This window comes from Typopeltis vanoorti, chromosome 20 (genome assembly GCF_054136105.1).
Source record: "Typopeltis vanoorti isolate ZY-2024b chromosome 20, IOZ_Tvanoo_1.0, whole genome shotgun sequence".
Taxonomy (NCBI): domain Eukaryota; kingdom Metazoa; phylum Arthropoda; class Arachnida; order Uropygi; family Thelyphonidae; genus Typopeltis; species Typopeltis vanoorti.
The window spans coordinates 102,969,395-102,988,666 of record NC_143568.1 but is presented as its reverse complement, the minus strand read 5'-3'; the positions used below and the strand labels follow the sequence as shown (position 1 = coordinate 102,988,666).

Sequence of the window (19,272 nt, the reverse complement as noted above, 5' to 3'; positions counted from 1 at the left end):
CAGGCTATACACTGCAGACAGATAAAGGATTGTGTAAGAGAGAGAGAGAGAGCTTCAAATGACAAGATAAGGGACTAACAATGCGACCTCGGTGACTTTGAATGCGGCATGACAGTCGGCGCCAGAAGTCCCGATGCAACCATCACGCAAAACTGCCTTCCTACTAAAGGATGCTTACGCATAGCAGTGTCTGAGTGTACAAACACTGCTATGCGTAAGCATCCTTCTTCTGTCTTCTTCCGACTTCTGTCTCTCTCATCAACATTTGTTGATGAGAAAGACAGAAGTCGCATGATCGCGTGGATTAACAGAGAAGCCGGAGTTAGACAAACAGCGGCACAATGCGAGAGGTCATCGAGATGCATAAGATGTCAGATTCCTGTTCTTTTCTAATTTTGCTATTAAAATGATCTGATCTAAATGACTCCACGACTTTTAATTGTGATCTTAAATACCAAATTTCATCGATCTATGGGTGCAGAGAATTGTCATTCTGAATTGTCTTAATAAAAATTGCCTAAAATATATAGGAAAACAAAGCATAAAAATGGGGAAAAGGGAAAATTATATCGTAATTTCAATTTGTTTGTCAATAACTTGTAAATACCCATTTTCGAAACGCTCCATTTATATGGGTAAGCAACATACACACTATATTTAAGTTGTAAGGCACAGATAAGCGAGTTTTTCTCCCATAAAATCAGCTAAAACGTCCACACCACACTATTTTTCAGACAACAATATATTTTGTTAGGATCACCTTGTGGTGGCAATTGTCTGCCATACCTATTTCGCCCGATACAGTTTAATATCATTGATAGTTTGGGCTGGTTATCTCTGATTGACTGCTCCTCAGTCTCCAAAAGTTAGATAGAGCTAAAATAGCCTTGCCTACTCCCTTTGGGGATTATAAGCGTTAGCGGATTTATATTTTTATTCTGTATATTTTACCATTAGGATTAACTGGCTACTAATGATTATTTAAATACAATACATGTTGGAAAACTGTTCAAGATGCATCTTTCTCTGTCTGTATTTGCATTATTTTTGTAAGCGTTACTATATCTGCAACCAGAGAAAAAGAAGAAAAAAAAAACACTAGAAAGTTTTCCAAAAATCTTTTCCTATTTAAAATTATTATTATTATTTTTATTTATGTTGTGTCGTGCCATCTATTTCTATACTACTTATGAATTAGCGATCATTGCAGATGTTCAGTCATAGGTCGTATGCGGTGCGTACTGCGTATTCTCAAATCGTGTACTCAACTCCCCCCCCCCCCCCCAAGATTAAATCCTGAGCGTGTTACTCTCTGCAAAAAAAGTTATTTGAAGAACGCTATCGAGTACTGGTAATTTCTAAAAAGCCAGGAAGTATGCATTTTATTCATGCCTATCTAGCATAATGGCATTATTGCGATAAATATTTTCGAGACTTTTTCTTATTTCCGATTAATAGAAAAATTGGTATCGTACAGAAATTTTGGTAAAGATTTCACATGCTAATGAAGCGTGCAAATATAACCTTTTAGGTATTTTTGCGAAAACGCATTTACAAAGCAATTTTATTTCAGATCAGATTTCTCATGTCAGTCAGTTGGGTCGCACCCTAGTTTTTTCCAAGCAAAAAAAAAAAAAAAAAAAAAAAAAAAACTTGGCACAGTTTCAGTGATGTGATAAAGCACGAAAGTCAACAGTTTTGCCATCTAGACAATTTTACAGACCGATGCTTTTCAACGATAAGTGGAATATATAAACTGATCTTGGAGGAAACACTACTTTCAAGAGTAAATACAAATTATGCGATATCATTTCGGGTATTAGATGTTTTTTGCACATCACCAAATTAGGTGAAATCTCCAAAAAATACGCGAAGATTTGATTGGCTGATATAACCTCGCTTACGGTGTTCAATTCTGGGCAGATTAATGATTGCAGCATGAGTATATCACCAGTGCACAACGTCAAAGGTTACAGTAATACATAATTAGTCAAAGATAAACTAGTAAGTTACATGTATGCACAAAAACTGGGTGAAGCATTGCAGTATAAGATTACAGCAATACACGATTAATGAAGGTCATCCTGTCGATAAAAAGTGGCTATTATCTAATATTCAAAGAAGTCAACAGAAGAAAACGTACGGTTTCTTGAAATTACAAATACTCATGCTGAAATAGCAAACCAAACTGTTTTAAGGAAATTCTTAGGTAGAAAAGTAAGCCCTTCCTGGATTTTAGATCCTGTAACTCAGAAAAAATTCCACTGTATAACTCTGACTGTTTTAGACAATAATCCAAGTTATGGTTTAAGATCACGATATTGTCTGCTATACTCTGTGACTGATGCTTTGAAATAATCGGTAGCCATAAACTCAGCTATTAGTGACGGAATGGTGGAAATCCTGCTGTCCACCGATTTGCAAAACATTGGGCTAAAAGCTCCTCCTCCGTTTGCGAAATAAAGTACGCTAGAGGATTTATTTTTTCGTACAAAATCATGTTCTTTTACCTATTCCTCTAGACGACACATCATGTTTCTTGGGAAGCTATACTGTTGGAAGTGTCTATCGTGAGGGGAAAAATTCGGTATGAATGTATATGTAATCAGGTAGACTGCACTATTCAGCCTTTGCATTAGGTATCAATGGTGCAATGAATGCTAGGAAAGGATGCTCCAAACAATCAGTTCACCACCAACGTACTGCATTTTTGTGATAAGCAACGATGGATTTCGTGTTTTTATCGCCATACCTTGTTTTGTCTCCATGAAAAATGAACCGGATTTATCACTCCGGGAGAAACATTTCCTTAATCCTTTGATGTGCAACGCTGATGTCATTTTATTCACGCTTTTCTGTTGTTGTTGGAGAGGCGTGTGCCCTTCATACCCTTTGAGATCCTTAATGGTTTGTTACACTTCGCACTCTTGACTTCATGTGATCAATAGCCTTTAAAACCCTCTAAATTCTCAGATACTATCAGACAGAAACTACGTCTAATTTTAACTGATAAATGCCGTTGATATATACCATTTAATTTTTTTTTTTCTCTTGCAATGCTGTCCGAAATCATTTCTAATAATTAGTACTATTTACGTTAAAATTCATATTTTCGAGAGAACTTTGAAAAGTAGCGTCCTGCTGACTCACTATTTACTATAACATTTGATTCTTTGCCAGAACTCTCTGCGTATGGGATTTAGAAAGATCACCCTATGTCTCTAAACTTGATATGCCTATATTGCAGTGGCGGTGAGTGAAACTTTTAAGTGGGCCGCCACTTACAATGAGCATTTTATGCACATTGTAACTTTATGCACTTACAATGCATTTGAATAAAATGCATTGTAAGTGCATTTTATTCAGACTGGACCTTATTTGTACTTCTGGCTATTAGCCGAAGGAACATTAGTATCATACCAACATAAACAGTATCATGCGCACGCGCCTGTTAGTAATTAACCCCTTCTCAAGATGACTCTAATGTTGACGTCATAGAAAGCGTTCATCTTCTCTGCGATGACGCTAACATTGAAGTGAATAAGCTTTTTTTTTAGAAGAAAACTATTCCGAAGTGCTTGTCAGAGCATTCTAGAAAGTCTCAGTAATGTTTTTTTCAACATAATTGCGTCATTATTATGTTTTTTTTCCTCCTTAAGTCAAACCATCAGAAGCTTTTACGTATTATTTAAACAATGACGAGTATGGGGTATTTGCTGGTGCGTGTTGGTTGGAAGGTAACTAGCGATAAATTCTTTTATCTATTGACTATAAAAAAATCACAAAAAATGGCGTTTGCCGTTTTTCTTATTTTTTATTATATATATATATATATATATATTTACAAAACTTTGCACTGATAATATCGGAGTCCTCCCCCAACACGTTGCTCACAAATGTAATACTTCCAAATTATCCCGAAGTATTACAAATATAATCCTCATGTTTTTTAATTTCTCCAATCTTTTCATCATCTGGAAAGAAACATAGAAATAATACTAAAAGAAAGAAAGAATTACATTAATTCTTTTTACCAAAATCATGTGCTAAAGGGCATAGATCTTCGCTTCATTTATTGGGGGAAGAGAACACAATACCATTTAGTGCGGAGAGAAAATGCCTTCTCTCTCTCTCTCTCTCTCTCTCTCCCCAACGCTGTTACTGTGGGAAGGTAGTGGTACCATTGCAATTATGCCGAAACTATTTTTCTTGGCTTGTTAGTTCTTTCCTGTGTTGCTATGCATCCAAATCTGAAGTAATGCTCATTATTACTACAGTGCATATTCAGTTTAAAATATCTAAAATTATATGCTCATTGACTTATGTACCAATAATGAGTTTTTCAAGTCCACAAATTTGTAAAATAATATGCAAGAGGTATTTGTCGAGTCGTATTTATTTGTAGGTTACCTAAACGACTTTGTATTTAGGGCAGATTTCGTATCGGATACAATAGAAATTTTAATAGAGAAAAAAAAGATAAATAAAATTCAAGTTTGATTGGCTTTCAATAATCCTCCTAACCTCTGTATAAAATCATAACGAAGTGATGCGTGTGTGTTTCGATTCTTTCTAGCAAGCATCTCTTGAAGTAGTAATATCAATGTAGTCGGAAATCAAGTTCACGATCACTTGATGTGTTCCTTTTCTTGAGGTTTCCTCTTGTGCAATACCCCTGATAATGTAATAGTTTGAAAAGAGAACACTTCTTTTCTAAATTCATATGACAATGCTGTGCTTCCCTTAGAAATTATTAACTTTATCTCGAAAGGAACATGGTCTATAATTATCTGTCATTGATAGTTGAAAAGGTAAGAGAACTGGAAGGAAAGGCTAACTCTTCCTTTTGTACAGCTAGTGAAGAGAACTGGACACACCTGTGAATAGTATTCAAGTTATCATATTTTATATGCAAATTTTGTATTTTGCTCTTTTTGTTAGAAAACTAACTTTCAGCGTTTTAAATTGACCAAAAGTTTCTTTGAAATGAATGTTAGCATGAAATTTGGTATGCATCATTAATTAAATCATATTTGCAAACAGAGAAAAACAGGTTGATACAAAATAAATAAATAAACATAATACAGGTGCAATATATTGTTTGCGTCAAAATTTGAAAACCTTGCTAGAAGTCATAAAAATGTAAGTGGCATACCTAAATGTTTATACAGCAGATCTCCACATCCCTTTTTTGTTAATGTTGTCAATCTAGAGCACGGTTGTCTAGTTAATGAACAAAACGCATACTAAATCGTATTATATTTTGATTTAATGTAAGAAATATACATGAACTTCACTAAAAATGCCCCCCTCCCCGGTGAGAAGTAGGCTTGAAACCTACTGAGAAGGTGGGGATTGTGAACATGAAAGCGGTTTTGCAGGGGCGAATTTTGATCTTGAAATTCACGCTTGCTCTTGTTATCATTCGGGGAGTGAGAGGTGTGATTGAAGTCTGATTAGCGGAATAATGAATTACTGACCATTTAAAAATATGTGTATTTAGAAATCGATGCGCATTTAATCATACAAATACAAGATTTATTTTACAAATGATATTCTGTCTTTTTCAATTTAGCTACTTGAATACAAATTCTACCCTACGATTCTTCTTTATGAACTGGTCAATAACATCCTCATAAAAAGTTGGTTGTAACTTAAATTTCCTGGCTGAAGCTCACTGGCTAGAGCTACTTTGACTGCGAATGGCCCGCGTTTAAGCAACAGGGTAAGATGACGTGGAGGGAGCGGAAATGGCTATGCGCGCGCATGAAATCAAGTGCTGAAGCGAGGACCTGGATGCTTCCACAACCGAGCAAGCCAAGGTAGCTTGACCAGCGTCGGCCTTCGATACACAACGCAAAGCTCAATTATTGCCGCGCAAGCTTAAAACGTCTTCTGTCTACAAAAATAAAAGCCTAAATGGAATGCTCATAAATGCATGCATTTATTAATATATAAATATTACTTCTTTCTCAATTAATAAGCTTGCATAGCAAGGGAGAATTCGCCACTGCGGTTCTGGTTGTTTGGTATTATTAACTCTTAAGAGGAAGCACTTGTGATGAGCCACTTCGTAGTGTCTCAATGAGAGAAAAGTTGGGAAACACTAAACTAGATGACGAAGGTTGTGCTTTGGGATAATAGCGGATTAAGATCCACCGAATCGCAGACACTTTGGGTACCTTGATCAAGTTTTTAATGGCATAAGGTCGAATACTACGAAATATTTTATTGACGAAATATTAATCTGCTTACAACAGAACTCAAGAATAAATTCTTGAGTTCGAAAACAAACAAATTCCATTGAATGTTAAGTTCAGGTAACTTATAAATGATTATATTTATGTAATTGAAAACAAAATATCGAAAATGATGCCTGTAGATTCAAATCCAGCGTTAGTTACAGCACTAGACAAAATAACGACTGAAGTAGCGTAAACGGTGGGTTGTGTGGATTGGAGAACTCTTTCGCGACGAGTCCTTGGACTTCTTGGACGTATACGTAATAATAATATTTTTGAAAAAAAAAAAAAATTAGGAAAGAAATTGGAGCATTCTTGCAAAATAAAGGCCCTGTTAAGAAAAACTGAGAAATTATAAAATTATAAACATTTGTGCAAAATTACGTCCACGCCCCCCGCCCCCCAAGAAAGGTTGGAAATTACAGCACATTTAATTCAGTGCGAGTGGGACAAGGGTTAGATAAATCAGAGGTTTAGATAATTAGAAACAGGTTAGATTTCTGCTCTAGAGACTACAACAGGAATCTTCCTTTTAAGGGGGGATCCCTCCTCCCCCCTTTTAAGGGAAGAGTTATGGGGAGATGCTGGGGGAAAAGGACACGTTGATTCTTATAAAAGAGTCTCGAACACAAACAGTTTTTTTTTTTTTTTTTTTTTCGCCATTTCATTCCTCCAAATAAGCAGTGGTGGTCTTAAGTCTGGCAATTTCTCCCAAGATAAAATAATTCTCAGAAATTCTCTTATCTATCTTTTATTCCCATAATATATTGAAATATTACATAATGCTTTCCCCCCGTGTATTTCAATTCAGCATCATCTCAGACAGTGTGTGTGTGCTCAGTCTAATGCGTAATCAGGAATTAATCAGCTCTCACGGATTCTTAATTGTAGTGTATTGAGTTCGCCGTCTTGGTTTTAAATTATTATTATAATTATAACGATGTCTCCATGGAGTCAGAAGACACATCGCGGGGTATCCTACATTGACATACTAACCATTATTCACACAATACCTATCACACTTCCAAAATTCATTAACAGACGAAGCTTTCACAACCACCTCAAGCAAAAAAATCTAGTCCTCACACCCTTGTTAACCACACTCTTGCACAATATCCAGGGATGAATCCTCGTCCTCTCCCTTCGTGCACTGTTCAAAAAAAAAAAAAAAGTCGGTATCAATCCTATGACACCCCTCTAATAACTTAAATGCTTCATGTCTCCTCTCATACATCTGTCAGCTAGTTTTTGGAGCCCACAGACTTTCAATCTATTCTCATAGAAAGCAATACACAGACCTGCCACAATATTTGTCACTCGCCTCTGGATCCTCTCAACCATTTCTTCATCACCAAGAAATACAGGTGACCAGATCTGTCCACAATAGTCCAGACAGTACAGTACCGAGGGTATGAAGCGCCTGTGGCAAGCGCCCATACTTACTATTAACCCCATCAAAATGAGTTGCAGTGTGTTGCAGAATTTGTGTCTAAAGCGGCGTATTGCCGAAATTTAAAAATTCGATATAAAATAGAGGACTTTTATATTTATATATTTATTTTTATTTTTTAGATTGTTTACGTTTTGTGCCCCAAACCTAGTTGCGCCCGTGGCGAGCGCCTCTTTCGCCACGCCCTCGTTACGGTACTCAGTCCAGGTGTGGTCTTATTAATGCCTTATAAAGTGGGACAATCACTTCCTAATCCCTGCTTGTTAGTGTGTTCTTCGACAATCATGTAATTTGATATGCTTTAGCAACCATTGCAATATACCCTCTGAACTTAAGTTCTCAGTCCACAATAACTCCCAAGTCCCATGTTTCGTTAACTTCTTGCAGTTTAGTGTCACTAATATAAACAGCATGTGATCTCATCCTCCTGAAGTGCATCACCTTACACTTAGCCACGTTAAACTGACAGCGATTTACTTTAATCTAGTGGTGTAGCTAGAGCTTTTGCCGCCCCTCTCAATACACACCAAAAATATTACAAAAAGTCAAAACGACGTATACGGAAATAAATAAAAAAAAAAAACACCGTTTGTTTTTTAAGTAAAACTTTAATTTCAACATTCTGAAATGTTATTTTTGTTGCTTTTCTGTTAGCAAAATTGTCGATGACATTGGCGAAGTCTGTTTCATAGTAATGTAGGTAATTCTTAATCAATTTTATTTAGAAAAACACCTCTCACAACTAGTAATACTTACAGCAATTGTGAGGAAAATTCGCAGTTTGGAAATGATTCTCGAGACTGTATTTTAGAATTAACAGCAAAAGTTCAAAAAGGGTTCAAAGTGTCGCCCGGGGTGGACCGTCTCCTCCGCCCCACCCTAGTTACGCCTCTGCTTTAACCCATACCGCCAAACTGTTTAAGTCATCCTGCAAGATATCTACATCATCCGAATGGACTATCGCTCTTCCCAGTTTTGCATCATCAGCAAACAAGTGGATATTTCCCTTCAAATTATTCCCAATATCATTAATGTACAAATTAAACAACAGAGGACCAAGTACCGACGAGCCCTGAAGTACAACACTAGTCACCTACCTTCTACTGAACCATAAACCACTCGTTGATATTTCTCCATCAGCCAACCTCTGATCCAAATCACCAGTTTCGGATCCATTTGCTCCAATTTACGCAACAGAGTTCCGTGTGGAATCCTGTCAAATGCCTTTGCAAAGTCCAGCAGTATCACCGAGTAAGGATTTCCTTTATCCAACTCCACTGTTACTCTATTATAGAAAGTAAGTTACTAAGGCAAGACCTACCCTTCACAAATCCATGTTGCCCCTTATAAAGTATATTTCTGTCCACCCACTCCTGAATTTTAATTTTTATCAATTTCTCCAAAACATTACCCACCACTCCTGATATATTGATTGGCCTATAATATGCTACTTCTGTCTTGGGGCCTCCCTTATGCAGTGGAATTATTTCTTCCTCTCTCCACTCTATTGGAACTTTACCAAAACGGAGGCTTAGATTAAACAGCTTGGTCAGAGAAGATGCTAATTCACTTGCACATTCTCGTAACACATGGGCCAATATGCCATCTAGCCTTATGGCAACATTAGCACTAAAGTTCTGTAATATACTAAGCACCTCTACGCTAATTTGCCAATGCATACTATCTGCATTCTCCCTTATACCCCCCCCCTGGATTATAGCAGCAACCGATTACATATTTCGCCCTGTTGATCTCTATCTCACACCAGATAGCCTCAAGTGAACTGCCCTCTGCATATCGGTCACCTTTAGGCACTTAAACCCTTTTTGGCTTCAACGCTTCGTTTATCATTAGCAAAATCTTTCCCCCCCTCATTCTATCCTGTCTAAAAATACTGTATCACTTACTTTATCCCTATAACAATATCATTCTTACATATCTGGCATTGGTATACATAAACTACAATACTCTCTTCTTCCCATAACCACCCTACGAGTGAATTAGCTCAATCTATATGCAGTTTATTTTCTGAGAAAACAATTAATCCCATATATACAGTGATTATTGACCTTAATACTATTCATCTGCTTCCCTAGATTTCTTTGGTTTTAAAATAGTGTTATGATAGCTTAAGATAGATTTATTATTTATTTAGATATATTTATGATATCTATGATATGATAAATCTATGCAGAAAAAATATATCGGTGTAATTGTAATGTTTCGATGCAACTGACTGAGATTCGGGTATCGAAAATCTTTGCGCGTGTGTCAGAAACTTATAAAAAAAAAGGGGGGGGATTACTTTCTCAGTGGTCGAGTTTACTATCTATAGGAACATAATCAGTAAATAATTTACACTAATTTTGCTTGAACTTTTTTTTTCTCGAAATGGTATATAAATTATTTCGCGACAGTTACATGGGCGAGAAATTTTTAAAAAAAATTTACTTTCGTTATTTACAATTATTCAGCTGCTGTGTAATAGCTCCTACACGCGAAGCCAACAGAATGCATTTCTGTACAGTCATTTTATAAGTAAACTCTTAATGAGAGAAAGCAATAAAGTTTTGCTATTATATAATACAATTAATTAGCATTTCGCTTCTCATTTTCTCCAGGAAATCCTGGTTTCCTTTCGTGAACAGAGCAGACGAATTCTCAGCAAAACATGCATTTACAAACATAATACACTTGCCTGATCGACTTATTGCTTTGACGTAATTTTTTAAACAACTAAAGGTGTATTTATTTATAATTTACAATTATACAGAAATACTCTAGCACGTGATAAGTTCATTAAATCTAGACCTTGTCTTTTATTTATTAGTTTTGTGCAGGACAAATAAGCAAACTTAAAAGCAAATGGATTTCACCAGTAAAACGGGTTTATTAGCAGACGAACTCGATGGACATGTATTAATTAGGTTTAACCTCACAACAGGTTAATCATTGGTCTTTATTTACATATTTTACACATTTCAAGAATATTTATTGCTTAGTCTTTTAATAAGTAAGTTTAAGTTGAGATGCCAAGTGGTGAAAGACTTAATACGAACACTAGCGCATCAAAATCATCGAAATATCTCTTTCTCAAATAAAACATTTTCGCGAAATCAAAATAAATTATAAAAGATATTTTTATAGCGCAACTTAATGAAAATTACCTGAAATGAATTAAGACGTCGCTTCTCCAAGAAAGAATACTTCGAAGTCTTCTGCTGTGTGTGTATGGTACACAGACACTCACAATTTTACTAACGAGGAAAGTTGGTAGTCATGGTTCATAGCACTCACGCATATTCACGCAACAAGTGAAGTTTCCCACTTTATCCTTTTCACTATTATGTTTGCATTGACATAATTTAACATTCTTGTTTGAAGAGCTGATTCATTAAAACAGCAGTAGTAGCAACTTATGAGTGCTATGCAATATCACTCTTAAATAGGAACATAAGTTTATCTCTTCGATCTAGTTTGATGGATAAACAGAGCAGTGGTAACCTCTGCTCTCAGATAAGTAGACCGAATGGCTTCATGTTAAAGAGCCAGTTATCTATTTTGAAACTCCTCCATTTGTTGTTATTCTGTTCGAAAACTGATTTCGTTTTGTTTATCCTTCGGTTCCTGCCTAAGTTCTGAACGCTGGCTTGACCAATTTTACTAAAATTCGGTATCGGCAATTCTTACATTTTTCAGTCTTTTGTAGGACCAAATGCGGGGTCAAAATATGTCGAAAAATATATAAACCAGACAGAATATACTAAAAAATAGCTCTAAGTTCTCACTGGACGTAACAGGAAGTCTTTTTATTATAGTGTCTTTCTTATTTTTAACTGTATTATTATTTTATTTTTTATTTATTGAGAAGAATATTATATAGATTCGGTATGTCTCTGGATGTATTTAGTTGTGGAAGCAGTCCTTGCAACTACGTACATTCACATTGATTGTCGCGTGATTTGGTAAATTAAACCTACAAAATAACAGTAATTCTGGAAGTACCTGGAAAAAATCGTGCGAATTAGCCAGATTTGGTTGTGGCATTCTTCATTAATATCTGGAACACTGAACTCAAACGAAGCGCGTGATAATCGTGTCTAGAGCTAGACGTGTCTTAATGACAGGGCCAAAAAAATACGCGGTATTTTTTATTTTATTTTTTATTTATTTATTTTTTCCTATCACCAAGTTACGCCTAGCCAGGGGCACGCCGACCATATGTGCAATGTGTGCGAGGCACACAGGCGCCAGGATAGTAAAGGCGCCAAAGATTTCGTATGATATTTTAAATAAAGTGAATTTTGTCAGCAAATTACTGCTGCCCTCATCTATGAATCTCTTACTTGCTTCAGATGCATTGAATGATCTAAATCAATTTTTAAATGATTATAGGTCTGATGAAACTTTCAAAGAATTATAGAAAGCTCAAAATTAATTGCAGCAAAATGTTACGCAGAATCTGTATTTTGTAGTAGACCACTAAGGCGACGTAAAAAGACAACACAGTTTGATTACGAACATGAAAATATAGTAGATCCTGAAATTTCATTTAAAGTAACTTTTTTCTCTGCATAAGAGATCAATCATTACAATCTTTGCAGGAAAGATTTACTTTATTAAAAGAACATATGAATTCATTTCAGTTTTTGTATTTGTTAAGTACTTCACGAAATAAAGAATATTTATTATCTTGTGTAAAAAGCTACGACAAAAATTAACACATGAGAATCATTCAGACATTGGCGCAGACGATTTATGCAAAGAAATTTTGCACTGTCAACCATTTATTTCTAATTTTAAAAATGATATATATCAGATAATTCAGTATATTTATTCAAACGACTTAATCACAGTTTATCCAAACTTTACAATTGCTCTTCGGATTCTTTTGTCATTACCGGTATCTGTTGCATCTACGGAACGGTCCTTTTCTAAACTTAAAATTGTACAAGACAGACTTTCAAATCTTGCCATTATATCAATAGAGTCAGATATTTTGGATCAACTTCATATACATGATATTATTCGAGAATTTTCATTAATGAAAACTAGAAAAGTTCAATTCACTAAGTGATTTTTCTTTCTGTTTAAATATTTATTTGACTATTTCTTTACCCAATAATGTTTAATACGTTCCTATTTTATATCCTTGTAAGTTACTATTATATTTATTTATTTTATTATTTATTTACTTTTTTTTTTTTTTTTTTTTTAAGAGCCTGTGTAGCTCAGTGGATCAAGCAGTAGACAGAATACACAGAGAGTGCGCAAAGTTCATCTGGGGCTCCAAATACGAACCCATCAGAAGATCCACAATATTCCATGACATTGAGGCGGGAGGACTCGGCTTAATAAACGTACACCTAAAAACTCTAAGTGCGAGAGCAAAAATCATAGAGAGAGCTTATACAGAAAAAAAAAGCGTGGAGCGCATATATAATATATTATGTGCAGAAGATAATGCCCGACAAAGTAATATGTTCCCTTCCGCATTCGAGTGGCAAAACACCGAGAATGTTCCACAAGATTGCGGAAGGTTACAACTTTATTAACAAATACATAGGAATAAACGAATTCTTGAAGATGAGACCTAAAGCAGCACACATCAAACTCACGCGCACAGTTATACCACCACCACAACACCGGGAGATTGAAAGAGGGACATTAAGACTATCAAATGCTTAAAAAAGCTTTCAATCTGCCCATAAACCCAAAATTAAAAGCATTCTACTACAAAGTACAACACGCTTGTTTGCCCACCAAAATATGGTGCACAGCGAAAGGGATCCCTCTTCAAGGCCCCGCCAGATGTCATTTTTGTCCCCAACCAGAAACACTTTACCATTTAATGATGTACTGCCCTCACACCTCCCAAATATGGAACACGGTTCAAACATTCCTAAAACACAAAGGACCCTTAACAGAACACACATTATACTGGTTAAACGAAGGGAACATTAACACAACTAAAGCAATCATCATTATAACAACCATGTACTCGATTTGGACATAAGATGCGACAAAATTTACGGAAGGGAAACAGGACCAGACATACTCAAGAAAATAAACAACATATTATAAGCGAAAGAAAAGCATATTGTAAACTTTTTCATTAAACTGTATAACCACTTGTACATTAATTGCTTTATGCTATAATTAGTTGTAGTTCTGTGCATAATATTTGTCAACTATAGAGGTTGTAGTTTAGTTTTTATGTATCCAAAATGTCAATGACAGTTTATATAGTGGAAGAACTTGATGACATTTTACTGATCCGGTGGGTAACTCAAATCTCTGCCAAAATGTAACCCTCTCCTTCTATGTTAAAACAAATACTACATATGTATATAGACATTTGCAATCTGAAAGTGATAATAATGAAGCAATAAATCATGTAATGATATGCAAAAACAAGTTTTAGTAATTATATGTTAAGAATATTTAGGATATGTAAAGTAACTACATGTGTATGTATAAATATGGTATGTGTAAACAGCGCTTAACACTTCATGATAAGTTAATAATGTATAATCCAAACTATATCTGTATAATCCATACTGTATATGTATAATGTACAATCCAAAATGTACATTATACTGTAAATGTATAATGTACAATCCAAAATGTACATTATACTGTAAATGTATAATGTACAAATCCAAAATGTTTACAGTCCAAATGTAAAAGTGTCAAGTCAAACATAACAAAGGGCTATAAAGAAGTGTCTCCGAAAGAATAATTATATGTATTATAAGTAAAATATGATTTATGGAAATAGAAATGTGACTGGTAACTTAAATTCATAATACAGAATTCCATGGATAGTAAAGTTATGTTACATTAAAAGAAAAATACTGCTCAACTCATGTAGAAAGGACTGTAGGAAGAAGCAGACACTGAGCAGATGATTGATGTTAAAAATAAGGAAAAATAAATTGTACATAATATATATTATTAAGATCAAGAAATGTAAATCAAAATGCCAATTAGAATAAGAATTCTATGTACAAATGTATATGTTTATTTGGATTGTACGTAGATGCTTTATGGTTAATAAAATATACTCAGTGGATGTGGCGTTTGCCCACCGCGGCGCTTGGCCGCACGAAGGAAGACTTGGTTCCGAGTCTAGTCAGCGACTAGAGGAAATTTTTCTGATCCTTTTTTCGACCGGTTCCCGAGTTAGTCGATCTCTGGCACGGGCAAGCGGGTTTTTCCTCCCGGAAATTAGGGTTTTTCGTCCCGTAAACTCAAGAAAATCGACCGTAGAACCCACATTATTTCAGACATTAAAATACGAGTGTTAGGGTTAGGGACCACGAGATGGCGTCACCTGTAGAGCCGTCTCTCTTCACTGCGTGCCGCTTAATTAGTGATAGCCTTGGGCCAGTTATCTCTGATTGGTTACCAGTGGAGATTGAACTGCCCACTCAGTCTCCAAAAGTTAGATAGGGCTTAAAACGGCCTCGCCTACGCCCTAGATAGACGGGAATAAAAAGGCGTTAGCTGATTTTTTTTTCCCCAAATTATTTTTGTTGTTTTTGTACCCTTCTTGTATGTTTATTATTTTTTATACATTTTTTTGTAATTTCTGCTTTTTGTTCAATAAATTTATAATTAATATTTCGTATATCATTTGAACTCACTGATACGTTTTTAAAGTGATTTTTTATTGGAGGAAGGGGTGTAAGGGCGCCGACTAAAGTTTTGCACATAGGCGCCAGACATTATTGGCGCCCCTGCACCTAGCTAAGTGTCCCATTATTGTTTAAATTATTATCTTTAGTGGAAAATTATTTCGTCTATCACCTGCTGATTCTTCAATTTTTTATCCCTCAACCTCCACTTATTTCTATAGCTAGCTATAATGGTGAAAGCACTAAAGAAATTTCTCCAGCAAAAAAACTGCCACTTTTTTTCCTTCGTATATTCATATATATTGCGCCGAATTTATTATTGTCTACAGCAACAACAACAATGTTACTGGCTTGCTGGGTGAAGCATAAAATGCTTTTTGTTTTTCTCCTTTGTCTGTATGGAGAAGCTTGATGGGGGGGGGGGTTGTGAGCCTTATGCTCGCACTTTGTAAACTATGGAGTTAGCTCTGTTCTGCTGAGAGCAGGATTGCCTTGGGTCTTTTATGTTTGTAATAGTCATGTTCACTATAACTGGAAGCTTGTCTGATTAGTGGGTTGGGATGAGAGTGTGCCTTGCTGAAGAACTTTTCCGTATGGTCATGAAGGAGAGAATGGATGTCTGGGGATCCGGTTTCTCTGTGGATCTGCGTGTTTCTGACGAACCATGGGGCGTCCAGTATCATCCTCAGGCACTTGTTTTCTATTCTCTGTATTTTCAGGATGTTAGATTTGGATGTGTGACTCCATGCTGGGGATGCATATGTGATTACTGGTCGTATTACCATCTGATATAGTAACAGCTTGTTGCGTGTATCCAATTTGCTGTTGCGGTTGATCAGGGGATAGAGTTGGGCTATGGTTCTGGATGTCTTTGTGCCTATGAGCTTGATGTGGCTGTTGAAATTCAGCTTTTTGTCCAGCTGTACTCCAAGGTATTTGGTTTCTGTCTGCCATGGTGTCTTTTTCCGCGGAGTTGGATGTCATCTTGGATGAAGGCTTTGCGTCCGTCTGTTTAATAGTATAGCTGAGCTTTTGACGGAGTTTACTTGTATTCTGCAGTCCGAGAACCATTTCTCTAGCTTTGTGATGGTGTCCTGGAGACGACTGATCGCCAGGTGTGGGCAGAGAGATCTTGTCATTATGGCTGTGTCGTCAGCATATAGGGCTGTGATGGTAGTCCTCAGGTTCTGTGGAATGTCAGCCACGTAGATTGTGAAAAGTAAAGGAGTCAATAGAGATCTCTGTGGTACTTCTGCCAGGATTTGGCGCCTAGTTGAGATGGTGCCATTTATTTTTATCTGCGTGGATCTGTCAGTGAGGTATGATTTTATTAGATGGGTAAGATTTGTTGGAATGTTGGCCTGTATGAGTTTGTAGAGTAATCCTTGATGCCATACCTTGTCAAATGCCTTGGCAATATCCAGAAAGACTGCAGCTCGGTGACGGTTCTAGTTGTATCCTTGAGTGATGTGCTCCACTAGTCGGTGTATTTGTTTCACTGTGCTGTGTACACGGCGGAAGCCAGATTGTTCGTTTGGAATTTTTCCTAATTGGTCTGATTTTTCTTGTAGTCTTGAAACGATGATTTCTTCAGCAATCTTTCCTAGGTTGGAAAGCAGGCTTATCGGACGGTAGCTTTGCGGGAGTTGTGAATTGTTTCCTGGCTTTTTTATTGGTATGATGTCGGCTGTTTTCCATGCAGTGGGGAAGTGTTATATCCTCAGTATTGCATTGGTTATGTTAACCAGGTACACAATAGCTTTTCGGGGAAGTAGTTTGATGATTCTGTTTAAAATTCCATCTGGACCTGGAGCTTTTTTGTTGTTTAGCTATTTTATGATGTTGGTTATTTCCATTGGAGTAGGGGAGTGATGCTGTCAGGTTTGTCTGCGGTCTGTCTTAAGGTACGCTTGACCTGATGGCGGACTTTATATATGTGGGTGATGTTTATGTTGTCATATGATGGGCTGCATTGTTTTTCTAGGTTTTCTGCTATTCCTTCTGCTTTTTCTGTATCAGTGTGCGCAGTTCCATGTGGAGTTTACATGGGGGGTAGAGGGTTGTGTTTGGTGCGCACGATCTTCAGAAATTTCCATATTGTGTGATCTTCTGGGTTGAGTGATGACAGTGTATTGTCCCAATCCTGATTCCTGCGTTGCTTGTGTGGACTTGTATTCCTGTAATTTCCAGGTTGGTAGTCTGTGGGTTGGATATGGCATTGTGGTGGAGGTACGGTTTGATATAGATGGCAGTTCCTCCCCCTCTGGTGCCGAGTCTATCGGTTCTGTACATTGTGTATCCTCTCACTTTTTGGTTGTTAGAGGGTCTCAGGTGGGCCTCGTTGATTAGTGTTATGTCAGGGTTGTATCTGAGTGCAAATTCCTGTAGTTCTAGTGTTTTGTTGGAGAAGCCATTGGCATTCCAGGCTGCAATTAGAAGCGAGTTGGGTTTTACTTTTGTTTTATTCATTGTTGAGTGCTCTCAGTATGGAATGAGGATGAAGGCCACCGCTGTTGGCACATTTGGCCGATGTGGTCCTCAGTAGTAGGGGTCCCACTTCTGACCAGATCAAGATAAGATAAGGAATCGTGACGTGATTGGGCGTTCATTTGATGACGTCATTGTGGGTGTGACGTCATGAGATTCAAGAACAACTACTACGGCCCTTTATGCCGGCGGCACCGCTATTCTAGCTAGATCGCTCAGCCCTCGCCTAGCAATCACTAGACTCCAAGGAAGTATCATTGAGCTAGCAAACTGGTTCACCAACTGGAGGATTCAAGTGAACCCCCTCAAAAGCTCAGCCATGTTGTTTTCAAGAGGAAAGGTTTGCAACAAAGAAGACATCCTGCTCTCTGGTAATAAGATCCCATGGCAATCAGAGACCAAATATCTTGTGGTATTAATGGATAAGAAACTCCTATTTAACAAGCACATCAATCTCATTCGCTCCAAATCTTCCAATGTAATAGCACAGCTCTACCCATTGATCAAGAGCAAATTGAACCTACATAATAAATTGCTTCTTTACAGGATGGTAATATGTCCAGTCATTACCTACGCCTCACCAGCATGGAGTCACACTTCAAGATCAAACATTTCGAAATTACAGAGAATCCAAAGCAAATGCCTTAGGATGATCCTAGATGCACCGTGGTTCATCAGAAATTCACAGATTCACCGAGGAACCGGAATTCCATACATTTGCTCCTTTCTTCCTAATCTTGCAGAAAAATTCTTCGTGAAGTCAAGTTCACATTCAAACCTACTAATTGTACAAGCTGTCAATTACAATGAGACTGATTACTACAAACCCAAAAGACTGAAGGCTATTCTTCTCTCAACTGATCACAGCTAACCCAACTGCTCTCAGAGGGCCAGCTTAACTGCTCACAAACCTCCCATTCCCAAACAACTCTCATTACAGATAAAGGGGAATATGAAAAGCACTAGTGCTTCACCCATCCTGTCAGTAATGTTAATGGTTAATTTACGTGTTGCGAAGGCCGTTGAGGAGTTTCCATGGTGCTTGGTCATTTAGTTGTATAGATTGGAATGTGTTTTCCCAGTGTTGGTTGCGGAAATCTTTGATTGCGTAGCGGACAAGTTGAGTGGCTTCGTTGAGTTCTTGTCGGTCTTGTGGCGCTAATGTTTTGTGATATTGTCTGCGTATTTTGTTTTTGTGCCGAATGAGTTTTCGGATGTCTTCTGGGAGTTGGTTTGGTTTTGTGCTGGATGTAATCGAGGTTAGTGCTGCTAGGCTTAGCGTTATTTGTTTTTCTAGGTTGGAGACTGCAGTTTCGATATCTTGTTTCGTGGAAATGGTAGGTATGGGTCCTATAGTGGCCTTGGTTTTTGTGTGTAGTTGTGTCCAGTTTGTGGTGGTAGGGTTTGTTGTTGTTTCGTCTGGTGTAGCGCCCATCTGGAGTAGGACTGGGTT

At 37.0% G+C, this 19,272-nt stretch overlaps 1 protein-coding gene across 2 annotated transcripts in view; it reads right to left on the bottom strand.

The window, feature by feature from the left end:
• LOC150095732 (organic cation transporter protein-like) overlaps positions 1 to 11,073 on the bottom strand; it is a 58,636-nt gene extending 47,563 nt beyond the window's left edge. For both annotated transcript variants that reach the window (XM_090410510.1, XM_090410512.1), the window contains exon 1: positions 10,860 to 11,073. The gene's annotated coding sequence lies outside the window, so the exon portion shown is untranslated. The remainder of the gene's footprint in view (positions 1 to 10,859) is intronic.
• Positions 11,074 to 19,272: the final 8,199 nt, after the last annotated feature.